Raw genomic sequence first — 19925 nt, 5'->3', positions numbered from 1 at the left:
TCCCCAAAAGCACTCTTTAGCCAACAAGCCACATACAATAATTGCTCAGGATCAGTATCTCCTCGAGCTGTCAGATAGTGACTCAGTTGTTGACACATCTACTTGTCTTTTGTCCTATACCACGGCCATCCTCCTTGCACATCTAACTCTGACCAAACTTCTACACAGTAATGAATAATCTTAACCTTATCTAATCCCTCCATGGCCTCTATAGAATCTCATCTCTCTAGCAGTTGACCTAAGAGACTATGAGGAGGGTATATTCCTCAGTCTTTTGCCTCTCTTCTTACTATTACATCCTCCCATTTTTTCTGTCTCAACAGAAAAAAATCACAAAGGTGCCTCTACTCGAAAAGAATGTACTAAAAGGTGACTCAAGAAAAATCTTATTTGAGGTGTCTCTGCTTCCTCCACTGAACTTCAGATTTGCCTGATCCCTTTCTTCAGGACTTTAAAAGAAAAGAAATGTCTAATTTCTAGTTTGCGTAATTTCCCTAATGCTAGGACTTATGTATCAGGACTTCAAAAACTTGAGATCCTGTCTTTCCCTGCCGAGACTCATGCCTGATCTCCTTTGTAAGAACTTAATTTGCCTGCAGGACTTGTGTGCTTGCCCGAATCCTTCTCGCAACTTGTGATTACTTCCCCCTGTCAGGACTTTTGGGGTGCGTGCCACTCATACACTATTTCCTCCACATGCCCAGAGGGGGGCCCTCTTTACCCCTTAGGAGGCGACTCACTCACGCTGATTCCACTCGCTTCCCCCCTTTCCTGGCTGGGCCCCTCGCGGGGGTTTGGAACTGCCGTACTAAGGGGTCCACACTCAGGCTGAGGGTCCGAGCTGCCAGCCCTTGTCTCACTCACACTCGCTTGCCCCCTACTCCCACCACCAGATATTTCTCGCCAGTCCAGCGCTCCTCTGTGTCACTGGTCCCAAGCCGATCTTCTCTGGTCCTGATAGCCAGCTGTCCTGGAGGTCCAGTGTGGGCGGCCATCCCAGTCCTGATGTCCTCTTCAGGCACGGCTATCCCAGACAAGCGCCCAGCTGAAATAAATAGGGCAGGGGATCTTTCTCCTTTTAATGCCTTTAGTAAAAATCAGCTCACATGGGAAGGACTGACATGTCTCATGCGTATTTTGGGGGTGGCACACAGTAGGAGGAAAAGTGCAGCTGTGTCCACTGGTCTGCAGGCAGAGCTGTGGCTCCTGTCCTCACGAGAGCACCAGGAGATTCCCAGTTTTTTTGGTCTGACATTTGAGGTCCTCTTTCCAGCCAACATGTTTTTAGGTTAGGGTGAGGGGTAAAAAGGGTCTTAGCAGGCACTGGATTCTGTTCTTCATGTCTAGACATCACTTTGATCCCTCAATTCCATGTTGGTTCATTGTTTTTAGGGGTTTTTGATAGGTTTGGTGAAGGGCTCCCTCATTTGCATGCCAACCCCAATGTCATTTGCATGCCAACTTGGTTGTCCCATCCTCTTAACTGTTCCGGGTGCCATCCTCCTGGAAGCAGCAGGGTGCCGCTTGACAAAAAGGGGGATTCCCAACCATCAACAACAGGTAGTTAACGAAAAACTATTAACAACAGGTGATTACAACAACAAACAGTTACAACTCCACCCTGGCAGCAACTGGCCCAACTTATGAACTCTGCAACCTTTAAAAAAAATGGCCAACTTTTCTACTCATAACAGTATGACATCACAGAGAGTGTTTTGGGACATCACTGAGGGAGTTGTGCTATCACACAGCTTCTGTGACATCATAGAGTAGGGTGTGTGGCCATAGAGGAGATCCTGCCATCATAGAGGGGGGCTCAGTGACATCAGAGACTGGGTTGTGACATCACTGGGTGGCTGTGTAACATGATAGAGCAGGTGGTGACATCACAGAACAGATTCTGACATCATATTGTGGCTTTCTGACATCACAGAGTCTTTTGTGACATCACAGTGCAACTTCCTGACATTCCAGGCTGACATCTCAGAGTTGGCGCTGTGACATCACAAAGGTGCTCTGTGACATGCTAGAGTGGGCTCTGACATCACAAGTGGCAGTGTGACATTGCAAAAAAGCTGTGTGACATCACTGGGGGCTCTGTGAAATCACAGGATGCTGTGTGAGATCACAGGGGCTGTGTGACATCTCAGGAGGAGGTCTGATGTCACAGGGGCTGTGTGAGGTCACTGGGGAGGTCACTCTATCCCAGCCCCCCTCACAATGCCCCAAGAGCAGTCCAACCCTGCTCGTGCACAGCGGGGTCCCCTGTCCCCCTGGGTCCCCCGCCTCCAGCCCCGCAGCCTCCCCCAGAGGATGTTCCACGAGATCGACCCCAGAGCCTGACATGGGGAAGGGGGGCCGGGGCCCTGGGGGTGGTACCGGGGGACAGGGACCCCCCGGCAGCATCCCTGTGTCCCCCAGGGCCAGAGTCTTCACCCTGTTATGAACAAGGGCTTGAGAGCGCTGAAAAAATCCCCAGCAAGGGATCAGCAAAAACCAGATTTAATATTAAGGGACAGCAACACAAATTTCCTTGGGAAGAGTCAGTCTGCTCCTGACTGGACACTTCAGGCACACCAAGGAAACAAAGCAACAACAAAACCAAATCCAGGCAACCAAACCAGAAATGAACTGAGAACTGTTCCTCTGTGTGTGTGTGAGAAAATGACAGTGAGGGCAAGGATAAAAGGAATACGGCGCAAAAGCTTAACAGAGCTCAAGCTTAACAGGACTTAACCTTAACTGATACCTTCAACTTCACAATTTAGCAAAAGAACAGAGCTTAACAGTATTTAACCTTACTTACAACCTATGACTTAGCAATGTAACAGAGGAATAACACTTAACAATATACAACTTAACTTATATTCAACATAAAAACTTAGCAAAAGAAAAACTCTTAGCAGCATTTAGCTTAGCTTAGACTTCATGACTTAACCTCACTTACAGGCCTGACTGAGTCAGCTATCCAAGTCATTCAAGCCCCTCGGGGAGAAGCATTTCTTCCACATTTCCCCAGCACAGGCACTCCTGTGTGCACAGAGACACAAAGAGTCAGTGCAAGGCACCTGTGAGAAATTCCCTGAGGGCAGGGAATGCTCCCTGTGGATCCTTTGGCATCTCCCCAGCAGGTGAAGGGTTGAGCCTGGAGGGGTGGGGGGCGGATCGGCCCAGGCTCCGTCGTTGTTCGGGATCCCCGAGTGCAGAAAACGGGAGAGTTCCCGGCTGGGAGAGGCCCCACTCAGAGGGAGTCGCTGGCCCAGGAGAGCTCCAAGGGCTCCTTTTGGAGCGCTGTTTGCAGGGCCCCGAGAGAGGGGCTTCAGTCCCAGCGATGGCTCATCCTGGCCGCACTTGGCACCAAGAGCTTTCTTTGGCAGGGTGAGAACAGGGATCTTGTGCCACAGAGGGAACAAAAGCAGTTCCCAGGGCTGCTCCTACAGAACCCAGGAGCTGTTTGGGCAGCAGCAGTGGCTGGAGCAGACAGTGTTTGTGATGAGCTGCAGAGGAGCTGAGCCCAGGGGCTGTGGGCCAAGGCCGAGGCCCAAGGAGCATTTCTCAGCTGGCAGGGCAGCCTGAGAAGGGGAGGGGGGAATGCAGCAGGCACAGGGCCATGGAACCAAGGGACCATTGTGACACAGTGGGGCCTGTGAGACTAAGAGACCATTGTGACACTGTGGGGCCTCATGGAATCATGGAGAGCACTGTGACATTGCTGGGCCTCATGGAACCAAGAGGGCTGTACTGACACTGTGGGTACATGGAATGTAGGGACCATTGTGACACTGAGAGGCCCATAAAACCAAGGGTCCATTGTGACACTGTGGGGCCTCATGGAACTGTGGAGACCATTGTGACACTTTGGGGTGTCATGGAACCAAGAGGCCATTGTGACACTGTGAGACCCCATGGATCCAAAGGTCACTTGTGACATTGCAAGGCCTCATGGAACCAAGGGCCATTGTGACACTGTGGGTACTCATGGAATCATGAAGACCATTGTGACACTATGAGGCCTCATGGAATAAGCAAAGCATTGTGACACTGTTGGGCCTCATGGAACCAGTGAGACCATTGTGACCCCGTGGGTCCCCAAAGAACCAAGAGCACCATTTTGATACTGTGGGACCTCATGAAACCAAGAGGCCTTTGTGACACTGCAGGGCTGCATGGAACCAAAGGTCCATTGTGACACTGCAGGGCCTTGTGTCATCAGTGGTCCATTGTGAGACTGGACAACCAAAGGAGACCATTGTGACACTGCAGGGATGCATGGAACCTTGGGGCCATGGTGACATTGTTAAACCCCATTGAAACTAGGGTTCATTGTGACGCTGCAGGGCTGCATGGAACCAAAGCTCCAGGGTGACACTGTTTTATGGAGAAAAGAAGGAACACAACAGAAACACAACACAGAGGGGCCTCCTGTCATCAATCGTCCGTTGTGACACTCTTGAGTCAAAGGAGACCATTGTGACTCTGCAAACCCCCAAGGTCCAAAGGTCCATTGTGACATTCAGGGCTCATGGAACAGAAGACTCACATGTTATTGTGGGGCCTGGGGAACCACAGAGACCACTGTGACACTGCGAGGCCTCATGGAATCATTTGGACCATTCTGACACTTGGGGCCCTCTGGAACCTGGGGGCCACTTTGACATTGTGCGACTCCACTGAACCAAGGGTCCATTATGACACTGCTGGACCCCATGGAATCAAGGCACCATTGTGACATTATGGGGCCTCTTAAAACCAAGGAGACACAGAGCATGTCTGACTAGTTTGGCCTCCCATGGACTGCCTGACTGGTCCAAGTGACCTTGGCATGTTGAGGGTCGCTTCTCATCTGCTAATGAATCACTGGGGCTCCATGCTTTCCTTCCCAATGGAAAAGAACTGTCCTTCTCCTCCAGGCACCCATGGCCAGAATTGAGATTTCACCTCCAAATTTCCTTATATCCAGGGATTGTTCCCATAGGAATATTGCCAGGACAAGTCTGTCTTGCATTGGTTTTACAAGGGTCACCTCCCATCTGTCTCCAAAACATTGGGGAAGGCAGCGTGCTTTCCTTCCTATGGGAAAGAATTGTCCTGCTTCTCCAGGTGCCCATGGCTGAGATTGGACTTCCACCTCCAAAATTCCCTACATCCAAAGATAGCTCCTAGACAAAATATGTCATTTCTGAAAAGTCTGGATGACCTTGGCCTACTGAGGCTCTCACCTGCCTTCCAAACACTGAGGCTCTGTGCTTTCCTTCCTATGGAAAAGAACTGTACTTCTTGGCCAGGTGCCCATGCCCAGAATTGGGATTTCACCTCCAACACTGCCTATTGTGACAAACAGGAGGAGATTGTTGGCGGGAAATATTTCATGTGTGGGGGAGGACGAGGGGGTAGGTCCAGCCTTGCCCTGCCCTGTGACCCCAGCGCTGCCCTGCCCTGGAACCCCAATCCCCCCAGAGCCTCTATCCCAGCCCAGCAGTGGCTGCCAGTCCCTGGCACAGCACAGGCAATGCTCCACAGCCACCTCTGCAGCCCCAGCCCAGCTCCTGAGAGACCAAATAAGCCCAAGTCCCACCTGGGGGAAGGGCTCAGGAAGATCAAGGGGTATTGGTGGCTGACCACAAGGCAAGCACCCATCTTGACCCTACCTCTTCTTGGAATTTCCATCTGAACAGTGCTGGAATCCAGGAGTTGGTAGCTCTGTGTGTGCCTCTCTGTATCTTTTTTGTCTTTCTGTCTTTCTGTGTCTTCTTCTTCTGTTTCTCTTGCAAATTTTGATTAACATTAAATTGAACAGGCATAGAGTTTGTGAAGTTGAATGGGCCAAGTCAATGATTTGAGAAGAGTTTTTTCTTGGTTTTTTCTTGAATGGCTGTTGTAGTTTGACATGAGAAGAATTTTAAAAAGTAATACAAAATTTTTGTGTAACTGAAAATCTGTTAAACCACTAAGATACTGAACACGTCTCTGTGAAACACAAATGCTAAAGACGAAAAAAGCCAGGAACCTCCTCTTTTTTTCCCAGTCAACAAAGAAGCAGCAGGCCCTGGCCCCAGCCCCCATCTCAACCAAACCAAACCAAACCAAACCAAACCAAACCAAACCAAACCAAACCAAACCAAACCAAACCAAACCAAACTAAACCAAACCAACCCAAACCAACCCAACCCAACCCTACCAAACCAAACCAAACCAAACCAAACCAAACCAAACCAAACCAAACCAAACCAAACCAAACCAAATCAAGCAACTCTGCCACGGGCTGAGCCCCTTCCCACCTCCCCAGGCTGCCCCCTGCCCCCCCCCCCCCATCGGCACCATTCTAACCAAACCAAATGTCAACAACTACCAAACAGGAAAACAAGAGAGGCTACAAACCCTTAACCAGAACAAAGCCAGTCACAGCTATTAAAATCTTACCATCAAGTCCCCTCCCTCCAAGACAATTAAAACAAAAAACTCCTACAACCTACAACGCACACAAATTCAACCCTAGAACTAAAGTTAAACAAAAAACCCCACAGAAATGAACCATAAAACCAATCCTAACCCAACCACAACTTCAACCACAAGCCACTGGCATGTCAGGTGTTAATCCTTTCAATACTTCAGTCCTCCCTCGAGTAAAAGAAAAACAAAATACAAGCATATAAAAAACAAACATAAAACCATCAAAGTCAGTAAAGAAGAAATTAAATTCCAAAAAACCTATTTTTCATTAAAATACATAAAACTAATAAAAAATTCAAATGAATATCAAAGAAAAGCCTCCATGCTAAAAAAAAAGGAACTGTTAAAATAACTGTAAGTACATAAAAAGTTTAAACAGGGGGGAAAAAAGTAATCCAGTATTCCCAAGAGAAGATCTGTATTCCAAGAGATAAAAATAATTTTAAAAGTAAATTATGAACACTTTTACCTTTAAAGAACTATTTTTAAAACAATACCCCATAAGTCAACATGGCCCATCAATAAGCTGTAAAAAACCTTCTGGCAATAAAAATAACTTCACAATAACAAAGTCCCCCAGACCACTGTTATCCATCACAAAATTAAGAACCAGCAAAAAAGCTATTTTTTCTTCTTGTAAAAGAATCTCCATAACCTTAACAAGAAAAACTTCTCTCCCAATATAAACTAAAAAAAAAGACTATTCTAGAAATAGTAAATAACTAGAAATTTTAAGTTTAGTTTCTATACATTGTCAGTAAAAAGAAAGTTGTAAAAAAAAGTGTTCTTAAGAGCTTATTTTAATTATTACTACATTTTTTCTTTTAGTTACTTTTAATAACACTTTCTTTCTACCATTTAAAAGTCTTAAGCCTACTTTACTTTTCTCACAATCCTATCTCACAACAAAAAAATAATACATAAATAATTAATTGACAATAAAACCCAACACACTCATCAATACGCTAATTAAGAAATCTCAAGATTAGAAAAATCTTGAATAAACAAACCAACAACACTGTCATAATAAACATTTTGCCAAAGTTTCTCTGATTTTGTCAAGTTCCCAGTAAAGGCTGTTTTATAGTTTTGAGCTCCTAAGAACCTCTTGATGGTACTTCTCCAGTGAGTTCAACTCAGAGCACATAACGGTAATTCCTTTAGAATGTCTCCTTAAAAGAGTTTTTTAGTGGATGGGAGTCAGGGCTTGTGTGTCCTGCTTGGCAAAGCCCAGGCAGGGCTTTCCCAGCCGCATTCCACACTCCATTTCCCAGCTGGAGCCGCTGGTGCCTCTGAATTGTGCTGCCCCAGCCCCAGGGACGCTCTCCTTGTCTGCCCATTCCCCCACGGTCTCTGGGCAAGGATGGCCTCAGTGGGGGCTGCTGACATCCTCAGCACCTTGGAGGCTGCTGCTGAATTCTCCTGCTCCAGAGGCTTTTTCAGCCTTCAGCTCTTGAGTGCAGGAATTCAGTGTCCCAGGGCTCATTAACATTCAGAACACCTGAACAAGCCAAGCCTCTGGGAATAATCTGATCTCAGTTTTCAAATCATTTGTGGTTAATTCAACAGATCTCAGTAGTATATCTAAACTGAATGCAATATTTTTTAAAATGAGTGACAAAACATATGTTTTAGGTCTTGTAATATTTTTTCCTGTTAATTCATTAAAATGTGCAATCTCCAATTGACACTGACTCCAAGTACTGCCCCAGAGGCTTGTTCAGCCTTCAGCTCTTGAGTGCAGGAATTCAGTGTCCCAGGGCTCATTAACATTCAGAACACCTTAGCAAGCCAAGCCTCTGGGGATAATTTTATTTCAGTTTCCAAATCTTGTGTGGTTAACAAAGAGAGATTTCAGAAGTGCATTCAACTGAATATGTTCTATTTAAAAAGACAGTGAGAAAACATTTTTTAGGTCCTATTTAGTTTTTTTTTTTTTCCCTGTTAGTAGCAATCTCCAATTGGCTTTGAATCCAAGTATCTCCTCATGTAGTTGGAACAGATACGAAAATCAAGACTGTGACGTTTTTCACAGGGAAAGAGGGAAGAGGGAAGAGATTAGGATCTGACTCCACGTTTCAGAAGGCTTGATTTATTATATTATGATATATAATTCATTAAAACTATACTAAAAGAATAGCAGAAAATGTTTCATCAGAAGGCTAAGGTAAGAAGAGAAAAGAAAGAAATTATAACAAAGGTTTGTGGCTCCAGCTCCGTGTCCAAGCCAGCAGGGCTGTGATTGGCCATTAATTACAAACAACTACATGAGACTAATCACAGATCTACATGTTGCCTTCCACAGCAGCAGATGATCATTGTTTACATTTGGTTCCTGAGGTCTCTCAGCTTCTCAGGAGGAAAAATCCTAAAGAAAGGATTTTTCATAAAAGTTCTCTGCGACATAAGACCCTTCATGGCTGACAATCAATCAGACTCTGTCCCTACCCCCACCCCACCATTTCCCCCATCCAAGCCCTGGCACTCAGCGCAGCCTTGTGCAAATCTGAGCTCCCTCCAGCCCAGGCTGCACCTGCAGCTTTCAGCTCCTTGGCTCCAACTCCCACCTGCTTTCCTTGGAGAAGGAGCTGCCTGAGACACAGAGGGATGTTCATTTCTTGCCAGCCAACAAAGCCAAGGGAAGGCACAGCTCCATCATATGCCAAAATCATTCATCTGCAAGGTATTAAATCCACTTTGCACAGCAGACATCGCAGAGCAATGGAAAACACCTTCTGTGCCCAGAACAGATCCCAACAGATCCTCCTGTGCAAACCCTCCCTGCCCCAATTCTGCCCAGATTTGCTCTTTGCACACATGAGTCACACACTGAAGTCAGGAGCTCCCTCCATACCCAGAGGGAGGAAAAGAGACAAAGGAGATGAAGAGCTCTCCTGCACAGAGCCAAGGGCCAAGCGCCCCTGCAATGGGAGCCACAACTCATCAGGTTTGTGTCCTTTGGGCTCAGGGCCTGGTGATACTCAGAGACACAGAAAGGTTTCTTGCCAAAGACAGAAGTTGAACATTTGAACAGTTTAATAACCATCACAGCTCTTCCCTTGGATCTCTGGGATGTCCCAGCACCATCTGACATGTCCACCATTCCCCATGGATTGTCATATAGCAAGAGTTTTGGACAAAGACATAAGAAGTGGTAATTCTATGATAGATATAAACACAATTAGGATGCTGTCTAATGTGATATTTATTTAAACATCAGAAAGATTTGACAACTCCCTGATATTCAATGCATGAAACGAGTCAGTTGAGAGGTACTTGAATGACCAGAGAGCATCTGGATGAGAAAATCTGGGAGCGATGGAAAGCATATAGATGCAGCTGCTCTAAATGAAGAGATGTTCTTAGACAGGGCCATTTCAACAGGAGAGCTGGAAATACCTGAAGGGAAGGTGTGATTAAATATTAGAGTGAATGTTTGTGGCAAAGGCAGAGGGGAAGATGAGTATTTCTTCTCCTGCCATCAGAAGAACAATCCAGCACATCCAGGAAATTCCTGTTCCAGAAGAGAAAACGTTTACATTTCTCAAAAGTTCTCAAAAGACCAAGAAAATAAAGATTTACTTGTATATTATGAAACTAACAGGTATTATAACCTGTGCCCCTTTCCAGACATCAGCTGTGTGCCCATGAATAGGCACGGCCACTTGTGCCCTGAGGTGCCCAGCTGGGATTGGATCTCTCTGAGAGCACCTGAGGGAGAGCAGAGCACTTTGCAAGCTGCAGGTCCCTGACAGCCTCGCAGAGCTCCTGTCCCATCAACATCTGCTCTGCTCCAGTCTGAAACAGGGCCCAGCATGGTGCCGGGATCATCAGAGAGCTGAGGTGTGTGCTGGAATTCAATGCCCTCACCATCCCACAGCAACCCTACATTTCCCTCCTGCAGCCTTGGTCTCCAGCACAGCCATGGAGGCTCTTTGGGATCTGAAGTGTTCCTGCAGCCCCCACGGCAGCTGAGCTCTGCCTTTGGCACAGTCAGGCCTGGCCAGCACAGGCCATGCTCAGCAATTGCTTGTGTGTGCCTGGCCTTGCTGTCAGCCCCAGCAGCGGCTGTGTGGCCCCTTTGTGGCCCTTTGCTGGCCCAGCCATGGTGGCCCAGCCCCTGTGCAGGCCCAGCCCAGGCCAGGAGCATTACGGCTGGGAACAGCCCCTGTGCTGTGGTGCCCACAGCAGCCTTGGGGCTCTGTGCCCCATGGCCTCCCTGCTGGGCAGCCTCTGCCATCTCCTGCAGAGCCCGTGGCACCTGTGGGGCTGCACAGACAGCCCTGCCCCGGGCTCTGCCGGCCTCTGGGCCAGCAGAGAGGCAGCCAGGGCTGGCCATGGCTGGGAACAGGCCCTAAGCCCTGCAGGAGGATGGAGCTGGGCCACAACCAAACTCAGCCCAGGCCAAAGCTGGGCTCAGCAGCCAGGGCTGCCAATGCATGGGCACAGAGGCTGGTGCTGGCAAATGTCCTGGGCCCCCTCCCTGCTCTGTCCATGCCACCAAGGGCACAGAGCAGCCTCCTCTCTGGGCCACTTGCCTGTTTGCAATGCCTTGCACAGGCACTGGCCCTGCCCCACAAGGCCTGGCCTGAGTCCTGCCCCTGCATGCTCAGCCAGGCTGAGATGGACACTGATGGTTTCTGGGCCAGGCTCTCTGAGCCCAGTCCAGCTCCCTGCAAGCTCTGCCAGCTGCCCTGAGCTCTGGGCAGCACCAAGGGCCTCCCCCAGCCCAGCCCAGCCGGCTCTGGCCCCACAGCTCTGCTCAGGCCAGGCTGCTCTGGGCACTGCCCCACGGCCTCAGCCCCTGGCAAAGGCACAGCAGCAGCTGCAGCTGCCACAGGACTCAGCCCCAGCCATGGGGAAGGTGCTTGGCCAAGGCCCAAGGAGGCTCCCTGGCTGCCCTGCTCCCCTCGGCCTGAGGTGCTGAGGGCTCTGCAGCCCCTGCTGCCATCCGATCTGCCCAGGGCAACACAAGAGCTGCTGCCTTGGGGCCCTCAAGAGCTGCTCCTGCCGCAGGCCCAGGGCCCATGCCAAAGCTGGGGCAGCCACAAAACTGTGCCCATTTCTGTTCATTTCTGCCCTGATGGGGATGGGTTCTCAGCCACTTGGAGGTTGATGATGAATTTTATTTCTCCAGAGGCCTCTTTTTTCTTGAGGTCTTCCGTTCAGAAATTCAATGTAAAAGGCTAATAAATATTTGTTCCAAACACACCTGAACAAGAAAAGCCCTTGGGAATAATCTAAGTTTTCATGTGTTCTTTGGTTAATTAGACAGATTTCAGAAGTCTATTTAAAGTGAATATACTGTATTTAAAACAATGCAGAGAGAATTGTTTTTTCCTGTTTTCTTATTTTGCTCATAGCTTGATATCAGCAATGTCCAATTGATATTGATCCCCAGCACTTCTTCATGCAGTCTGAACAGATATGAAAATCCAGACCCTTCATGGCTGACAATCAATCACACTTTATCTCCTCCCCACCATTTCCCTCATCCAAGCCCTGGCACTCAGAGCAGCTGAGGATTGGAGTCACATCCAGGGGTGTCCCCAGGGCTCAGAACTGGGGCTAGGTCAGTTCAATCTCTTTATTGCTGATCTGGATGAGGCCATCGAGAGTACCCTCAGTCAGTTCCCAGGTGAGCCCAAGCTGGGTGGGAGTGTGGCTGTTTTGGAGGGCAGGAAGCTCTGCAGATAGATCTGGACAGGATGGAGCCATGGGCCCAGGACAATTGGATGAGGTTCACCGCAGCCAAGGGCCGGGTCCTACCCTGGCCTTACAACGACCCCAAATCCCTGGCCCTACCCTGCCCCTGATCCCCACAGCCTGTCCGGTTTCCTTCATTCCTGCATTGCCAGGGACTTTGTGGGATAAGGGAGCTCTGCTCTGGCTATGGAGGGAGGTCCAAGTGCTACCACTGGAGTGGGAACCACAACTCATCACGTTTGTGTCTTTTGGGGGGTGTGGAACCGGTGACAATTAGAGGCACAGAAAATTTCTCTTCATGGCAAACAGGCCCCAGTTGAACAGGACACCATTTCATAACAATCACAATCCTCCCTGAGATATGTGCAATGTTCCAGCAGCATCTGATGAGTCCACCATTCACAGGTGATTTCCATACCAAAATTAATTTCTGACAAAAGAACAATTAAGTTCTTGTATCGGGATGCTCATCCTGGACTGGGTGCAAAACAGCTCCAACAATTCCTGATTTGCCAAGCTGTCAGTAGTGGATGGAGATGGGAGGTCAGGCTGCTCTTGGTGTTGAGGAAAAGCTGAAAGCAGCCTGACTCATTTCATCTCCTCATGCCCTGGCTGATGTCTCCTCTTTCCCCTTCCACCCATTGGCTTTTGTCTCCCCCCAGGCCCCCTGGTGAAGAGCCTGGCTCTGTGTTCTCCATCCCCTCCTCGCTGGCACTGCCAGGCTGGCATGAGGAGCCCCTCAGCCTTCCCTGCTCCGGGTTGGACCAGCCCAGCTCCCTCAGCCTCTGCTCACAGCCCAAGGGCTCCAGCCCCACCTTGGAGGCCCTTCCCAGACCCTGCTCCAGCTGCCAGACATCTTTCCTGCCATGGGCAACAAAATCCAGGCCACAGTGACTGGAGAACCCAGGTCCTTGATGTCCTGGTCACACAGCCCTGGCCCCTTGTCCCCTATCAGGCTCTGGGGTGGATCCTGTGGAACATCCTTTGGTGGAGGCTGTGGCTCCAGGTGGGCCGGGGGGATCCCGGGGGACAGGGACCCTGCTGGGCATGAACAGCATTGGACTTGTTGGGAGAAACTGTGAGGGAGAGCTGGGGTGGAGTGACCAACCCAGGGACCTGACACAGCCCTGCTGGGATGTCACACAGCCCCTCTGGGATGTCACAGCCTGCTCTGTGATGTCACAGCCCATTCTCCAATGTCACACAGCTGATCTCTGATGGTTGGTAACAGATGGTCACAGCCAACTCTGTGATGTCACAGTCTGCTCTGTGATGTCAGACCTCTGCCCTCTGATGTCACAGATGGCTGTCTGATGTCACAGGGGCAGTATATGATGTCATACTGCTCAAACACATCACATAACCCGCTCTGTGATGTCAAAGCCCACTCTGTGACCTCATGTTACCAGATGATAAATTGTCTACACCAGGTGAGCTGACACCTGGACCTTGTTCTCCAAAACCCCAGGCCTATGGAAGCCACACAATGCCCATTGTGTGAGAAGGGGAACTGGAAGTTCAGCAGCCTCAGTGTCCTGCCAGCTCAGCCAGGCCCTCTGGAACATTGGGGTCCATGACCACCAGGGACCAACAGAGAGACCCCAAGACAGAACAACACATGGGTGAAGGGGAGGGGAAATATGTGAATGATTTTGGGGAAACCATTATCATATTTATGTTTAGTCTGGGAAAATCAATGAATATGTATGCAATATACAGAATATAAACAGAAACTTTCCTTTACTCAGCCTGCAGGGCTTTGGGATGAGCTGTCCCCCGTGCATCCCCCTGAATAAATAATGCTGCTTTTTAATGCTGCATTGGTGTTAAGGAGTTTTCTATTTTACTGAATTTTTGGTAACACTCCCACTGCCAAGGAAAGCTCTGTCTGCTGCTGTTCACAAACACAGAAGGGCTGGTGGCAGATGTTGGGCTCAGAGGTCGCCTGGGGCACAGTGACCATGAAATAATTAAGTTTTCAATGTTCTGGGAAAGAAGGAGGGGCAGCAACCAAACTTCTGCACTGGAATTAGGAAGGGCAGACTTTGGCCTGTTTTGGATGCTGATTTTGGGAGTACTGAATCAGGTCCTGATTTTTTGAAGGAAAACATCCCTTAAAAACAAAGGGGTCCAGGAAGGATGGACATATTTCAAGGAAGTAATCTTAAGGGGGAAGGAGCAGCCTGTCCCAGTGTGGCAAAAGATGAGCTAGTGCGGAAAATGACTGGCCTGGCTGGCCATGGAGATTTTGTGGGAACTCAAGGGTAACAAGAGGTGCATCAGCTTTGGACAGAAGGTCAAGCAGCTTAGGAAATGTTTAAGAATGTTGTGAAGTCGTGCAGAAAAAAAGTCAAGGGGTGAAAGCTCAATTAGAGTTTAACCTGACCACTTCTGTGAAAAAAATAGACAAGGTTTCCACAATTAAATTAAAAGCAAAACATGGGATAAGGAGAACCTCTACTTTTTATTGGATGCAGTGGGGAATATAGAAACTAAAGATAAGGAGAAGGCAGAGCTTCTTAACATCTTGTTTCTCTCAATTTTCGATATTAGGGCAGGCTGTCCTCAGGACAAGTGCTCTGCTGAGCTGGTAGATGGGACAGGGAGCAGAACAGCCCCCTGTAATCCAGGAGGGAGCAGCTGGTGACCTGCTGAGCAACTCAGATGCTCACAGGTGTCTCTGGGAGCAGATGGGATCCATCCTAGGGGGATGTGGGAGCTGTGTATGAGCTCCCCAAGCTGCTCTCCATCATTTACCATCAGTGCTGGCTCAGCAGGGAGGTCCCAGAGGACTGGAGGTGCCAGTGTGAGCCCATCCCCAAGAGGGGCTGGAAGGAGGAGCTGGGGAACTCCAGGCCTGTCAGCCTGACCTGGGTGCCCGGCAAGGTTATGGAACAGATCACCCTGAGTGCCATCACAGGGTACCCACAGGATGGCCGAGGGATCAGAGCCAGCCAGCGTGGATTCCAGTGTCTGCATGGAATGGTCTGGATGAGGGGATTGTGTCCAAGATCAGCAAATTTGCAGATGACACCAAGCTGGGTGTGAGTGTGGATCTGCTGGAGGGTAGGAGGGCTCTGCAGAGGGACCTGGACAGGCTGGATCCAGGGCCCAAATCCAACAAGGTGAGGTTTAACAAGTCCAAGTGCTGGGCCCTGCATGTTGGCCACAACAACCCCTGCAGTGCTGCAGGCTGGGGACAGAGTGGCTGGACAGCAGCCAGGCAGAAAGGGACCTGCAGGCACTGATGGATAACAGGCTGCACATGGGCCAACAGTGTGCCCAGGGGGCCAAGAAGGCCAATGGCTCCTGGCCTGGCTCAGGAATGGTTTGGCTAGCAGGAGCAGGGCAGTGATTGTTCCCCTGTGCTCAGCAATGCTTGGGCAGCGCCTCGAGTGCTGTGTCCAGTCATGGGCCCCCCAATTTAGGAAGGCCATGGAGGGGCTGGAGCATGTCCAGAGAAGGGCAAAAAGGCTGGGAAGGGGTCTGGAACACAAGCTACCAACTCCTGTGAAGAGCAGCTGAGGGACCTGCAGTTGTTTATCCTGGAGAAGAGGAGGCTCAGGGGAGACAAGGCAGTGTCAGGGCACAGGTTGGACTTGATGATCTCCAAGGTCTTATCCAACATTTCTGATTCTGTGATTCTCTGGAAACACCCTTGGAGCAGTTGCAGGATGAGCCCTGGGCCTCCTCTTCAGCAGCTCCAGCAGCCCAGGTCCCTCAGCTTCTCCTGCCAGCCCCAAAGCCCATCCTTTCAGTCCTGCAGAGCCTCTGCAGCTCCTCCTCACTGCCCAGAACAGGGAGCCCCAGAGCCAGACACAGAAGCCCAGATGTGCCCCTCTGGCCTGGGGTGCCTCTGGCAAGGGTGCAGCACCAGGCACTGCAGGAGCCTGCAGACAATTCCTGCAGCAGTTGTAGGATGATCCGGCTGCCCAAGGGACGTTCCCATGGTGCCAAGTCAGGAACGGCAATGGGGAGTGGGGCCAGAGAGGAAAGGGCAAACAGGGATGGGCTGTCTGCAGGGGAGGGGACAGGGGTGGGAAATAAGAAGAAATGTGTAGCAGGAAGCGAAAAGAAAGCAAAGAAATTTGTAGCAGGAAGAGTAAAGAAAGCAAAGAGTAAAGAAAGTAAAGGAAAGTGAAGCCAAGGAAATGCTCAGGGCAGTTTGGGGGTGGCTGCCAGGCAGCCCTGGCTCTGAACAACAGCTTCTGCATTGGGACAGGAAACTCCCAGCTGATGGGAACAAACTTTCTGGCTGACTGCAGTGGCCACGACAAAGCTGAGCGGTTTCCCTGGTGTCCCCCAGGCCTTGCTGGCCCAGGGGGTGATGGCATTTGTGCTCCCTCAGGTTCATGTCCCCACACCAACAGCATGGGGGTGCTCCCCCTGTTGTGTGCAATGCAAACAGGGGCTGCTGAGCCAGTGCTGCCGTGTCTGTGCCTGCAAGGATGGGGCACCTGTGTGAGCTGGGGGAGAGGCCAGGGCTGCAGAGGAGGGATGTTGTTGGCAGCTCCATGAGGACGCTCTGGGACACTGCCCTGGGCTGTCAAGCGCACTTGGGATGGATCAGCCCCTGTTCTGCTGCTCCTTCCCGTCTGCCCCAGGGTCCTTGCAGAGCCCCAGCCATGCTGTTTGCCCCCGGCCTGGGGCTGCCCACCGTCAGCCTGGGGCTGCTCACAGGGGTTTTCTGTGCTGAGCATTGGCCTGGCCATGTTCTTGAGAGAGCCTGGGCAAGGAGCCTGGAGCCCCCAGGCCCTGGGCTGAGCCGTCACCGCTGCCCCAGCAGTGCCCATGGCCTGTCCCTGCTGCAGCCCCGGCACTGCCACTCCCAGGGCTGTGCCTGGCCCTGAGAGCACTCAGGCCCTGCAGCAATACCAGGGCCACCAGGGCAGCGGGGCAGGGCCACGGCAGCAGCACTGGCAACACCAAGTTGGCAGAAACGATGACATCACTTTGTAGAAAATATTTAAAATATTTAACAAGGACAAAGAACTTCCAAAATGGAACTAACAAGAAGTATTAAAGGTTACTTTTATTACAAGTGATTTGCAAATACAGGCCAGCAGTTAATGTTCCTGAAACCATCCAGTCCTCAGTCTCCACACTGCAGCCTTGAGCTCCTGGTTCCTCAGGCTGTAGATGAGGGGGTTCAGGGCTGGAGGCACCACTGAGTACAGAACTGACAGGGCCAGATCCAGGGATGGGGAGGAAATGGAGGGAGGCTTCAGGTAGGCAAATGTGCCAGTGCTATAGAAAAGAGAGACCACGGCCAGGTGAGGGAGGCAGGTGGAAAAAGCTTTGTGCCGTCCCTGCTCAGAGGGGATCCTCAGCACAGCCCTGAAGATCTGCATATAGGAGAAAACAATGAACACAAAACAACCAAATGATAAACAGGCACTAACAGCAAGCAGCCCAAAATCCCTAAGGTAGGATTTGGAGCAGGAGAGTTTGAGGATCTGTGGGATTTCACAGAAGAACTGGCCCAGGGCATTGCCACGGCACAGGGGCAGGGAAAATGTATTGGCTGTGTGCACCAGAGCATTGAGAAAGGCACTGGGCCAGGCAGCTGCTGCCATGTGGGCACAAGCTCTGCTGCCCAGGAGGGTCCCGTAGTGCAGGGGTTTGCAGATGGACACGTAGCGGTCGTAGCACATGATGGTCAGGAGGCAAATCTCTGTTGCAAGAAAAAAAAAAAAACCTAAAGACTTGGGCAGCACATCCAGTGTAGGAGATGTCCCTGGTGTCCCAGAGGGAATTGTGCATGGCTTTGGGGACAGTGGTGCAGATGGAGCCCAGGTCGCTGAGGGCCAGGTTGAGCAGGAAGAAGAACATGGGCGTGTGCAGGTGGTGGCTGCAGGCTACGGCGCTGATGATGAGGCCGTTGCCCAGGAGGGCAGCCAGGGAGATGCCCAGCAAGAGGCAGAAGTGCAGGAGCTGCAGCTGCCGCGTGTCTGCCAATGCCAGCAGGAGGAAGTGCCTGATGGAGCTGCTGTTGGACATTTGCTGCCGCTGGCCATGGGGACCTGTTCATGAAGAAAGGACAGCAAAGATTTAGAGGAGATACCTGTCACCAAAATGAAAGCCGTTTCCCATATACCCTCCTCTGCAATAGACACACACACTCTATTTTTTTTTTTTTTTATTTGGCGTTCTGGTGTTCTTTTAAAAAGCTTCTCCCTTTCTCTGCTGCTGTTCTTGGATATCAGAAAGCCTCAGAATTTCTGCTGCCTCCAGGGAAACAGAGTGCATTCTGTGAGGCAAAGTGATGAATGGAAAGTGAGGTTAGATGGTCTCTCATTCTGACCTGTTCAGAGTTTCTCTGGGCTTTAACCTTTCTCAGGTGGAGGAGGGTCACATTCCAATGATTCACCTATAATGTCACCAGGTCCTGGTGAGAGCAGATGGATCCACCACAGCCCAGCTCCACATTTGAAGCCAAAACCTCATATTGCTCATTTCTCCAACCCAGCAGCATTTTCAGTGTCAGAACACCTCTGCATCTCCTCATCAATCTTATAACTCAGAGATGCTCTAGGACAGGTTTGCACCCTGGATTGGAGCTCCCAGCTTGGACTGAAATCTCAGGGACACTTCCAAGTGTCCTTATAATGGCATTGGATGAAGGGAGATGCAGCTCCTTGCCTGGCTGCACTGACAGCATTGCCCAGAGCCGGGCAGTGGGGACAGCGTCACCCTGAGCCAGCTGTGCCCCCAGCCAGAGCCCCCAGTGCCGGGCAGCTGCTCCCAGCCCTGTGCTCTGCAGAGGGAACTGGGCCCGGAGCTGCAGAGCTGCCCAACGGCTCTGCTGCAGCTCTGCCTGCACAAGAGGGGCTGCACGCCTTGGAGCCCTAGCCCTGAGGGCAGAGGCTGAGCTGGGGCACAGGCGGGAGGGGGCTTGTTCAGAGGGAGAGGCTGCACTGGAGGGGATCCTGTGGGCATCTCTAAACTCTCCCTGCCACAGCATTGCTGGATATTGTTTTCTCTCCTTTCCTGATATTCTCTCTTCTTCCTGAAGATTTTCCTCCTGCAGGTGTTTCCCTGTGCCTGATCTCTCCCTGCCAACACTCACAGACCCCAAATCTCTGTGCCCTCTCCTTGGCCTGACAGAATTCTGCCTGTTTGCAGGGCACTGGCTGGGGCAGGTTCTGTTTGCAGCTGGGAGAAACGACAGCTCAGACTGAGTCTGTTGGCTCCAGCAAAGGTGATGCTGGTGCTGTCCATGGGCAGAGTGACTGAAAGAACATTAGGGATCTCCTGTGACCCTATAATCACCAAAAGTAACAGTTCAGACATCTCAGACACTTGTCAAAATTCATAATTAATAATTCATAACCTACCTTTAATATTTATCCCCCCTCCCTGCCATTCTCCAAAAGCAGGAAACTGATTTCAAAGTCTTAGGAAATTTTCTCATTTTTGTTAAAATCCTTGACTTGGAAATATTCTATGACTGATTAGAACCCCTCAGCATATCAGAGTTTCATGAGCCTTTCACCTCCCCTGCACCAAAAATACTCAGATTTGTACTCACACAGTCTGTAGGCATTGGGATGTTCCAGCTTTAGGAGATGGCTCCAGGAGCTGCAGCTGCCTTGTCCTGCAGCCAGAGGTTTCTGTGCCAAGGGCTGGCAGTGATTCTGCCCCAGGCACTTCTCAGCACCTTTCCAGCCCTGACTGATTGAAGCTCTCTATGCCTCTGTGCTGTGCCCGGGGTGGCTGCAGGCAGTGCCCCAGCCCTGCTGGGCTGGCAGAAGAGCTGCTCATCAAGA

At 50.4% G+C, this 19925-nt stretch overlaps 1 pseudogene; it reads right to left on the bottom strand.

Annotated features, from left to right (window-relative positions):
* Positions 1–17222: 17222 nt before the first annotated feature.
* LOC131093348 (olfactory receptor 14I1-like) lies at positions 17223–18156 on the bottom strand (annotated as a pseudogene).
* Positions 18157–19925: the final 1769 nt, after the last annotated feature.

The sequence above is a fragment of the Melospiza georgiana genome, chromosome 25, assembly GCF_028018845.1.
Source record: "Melospiza georgiana isolate bMelGeo1 chromosome 25, bMelGeo1.pri, whole genome shotgun sequence".
Lineage (NCBI taxonomy): Eukaryota > Metazoa > Chordata > Aves > Passeriformes > Passerellidae > Melospiza > Melospiza georgiana.
This window is presented reverse-complemented; position numbering and strand designations above follow the sequence as displayed.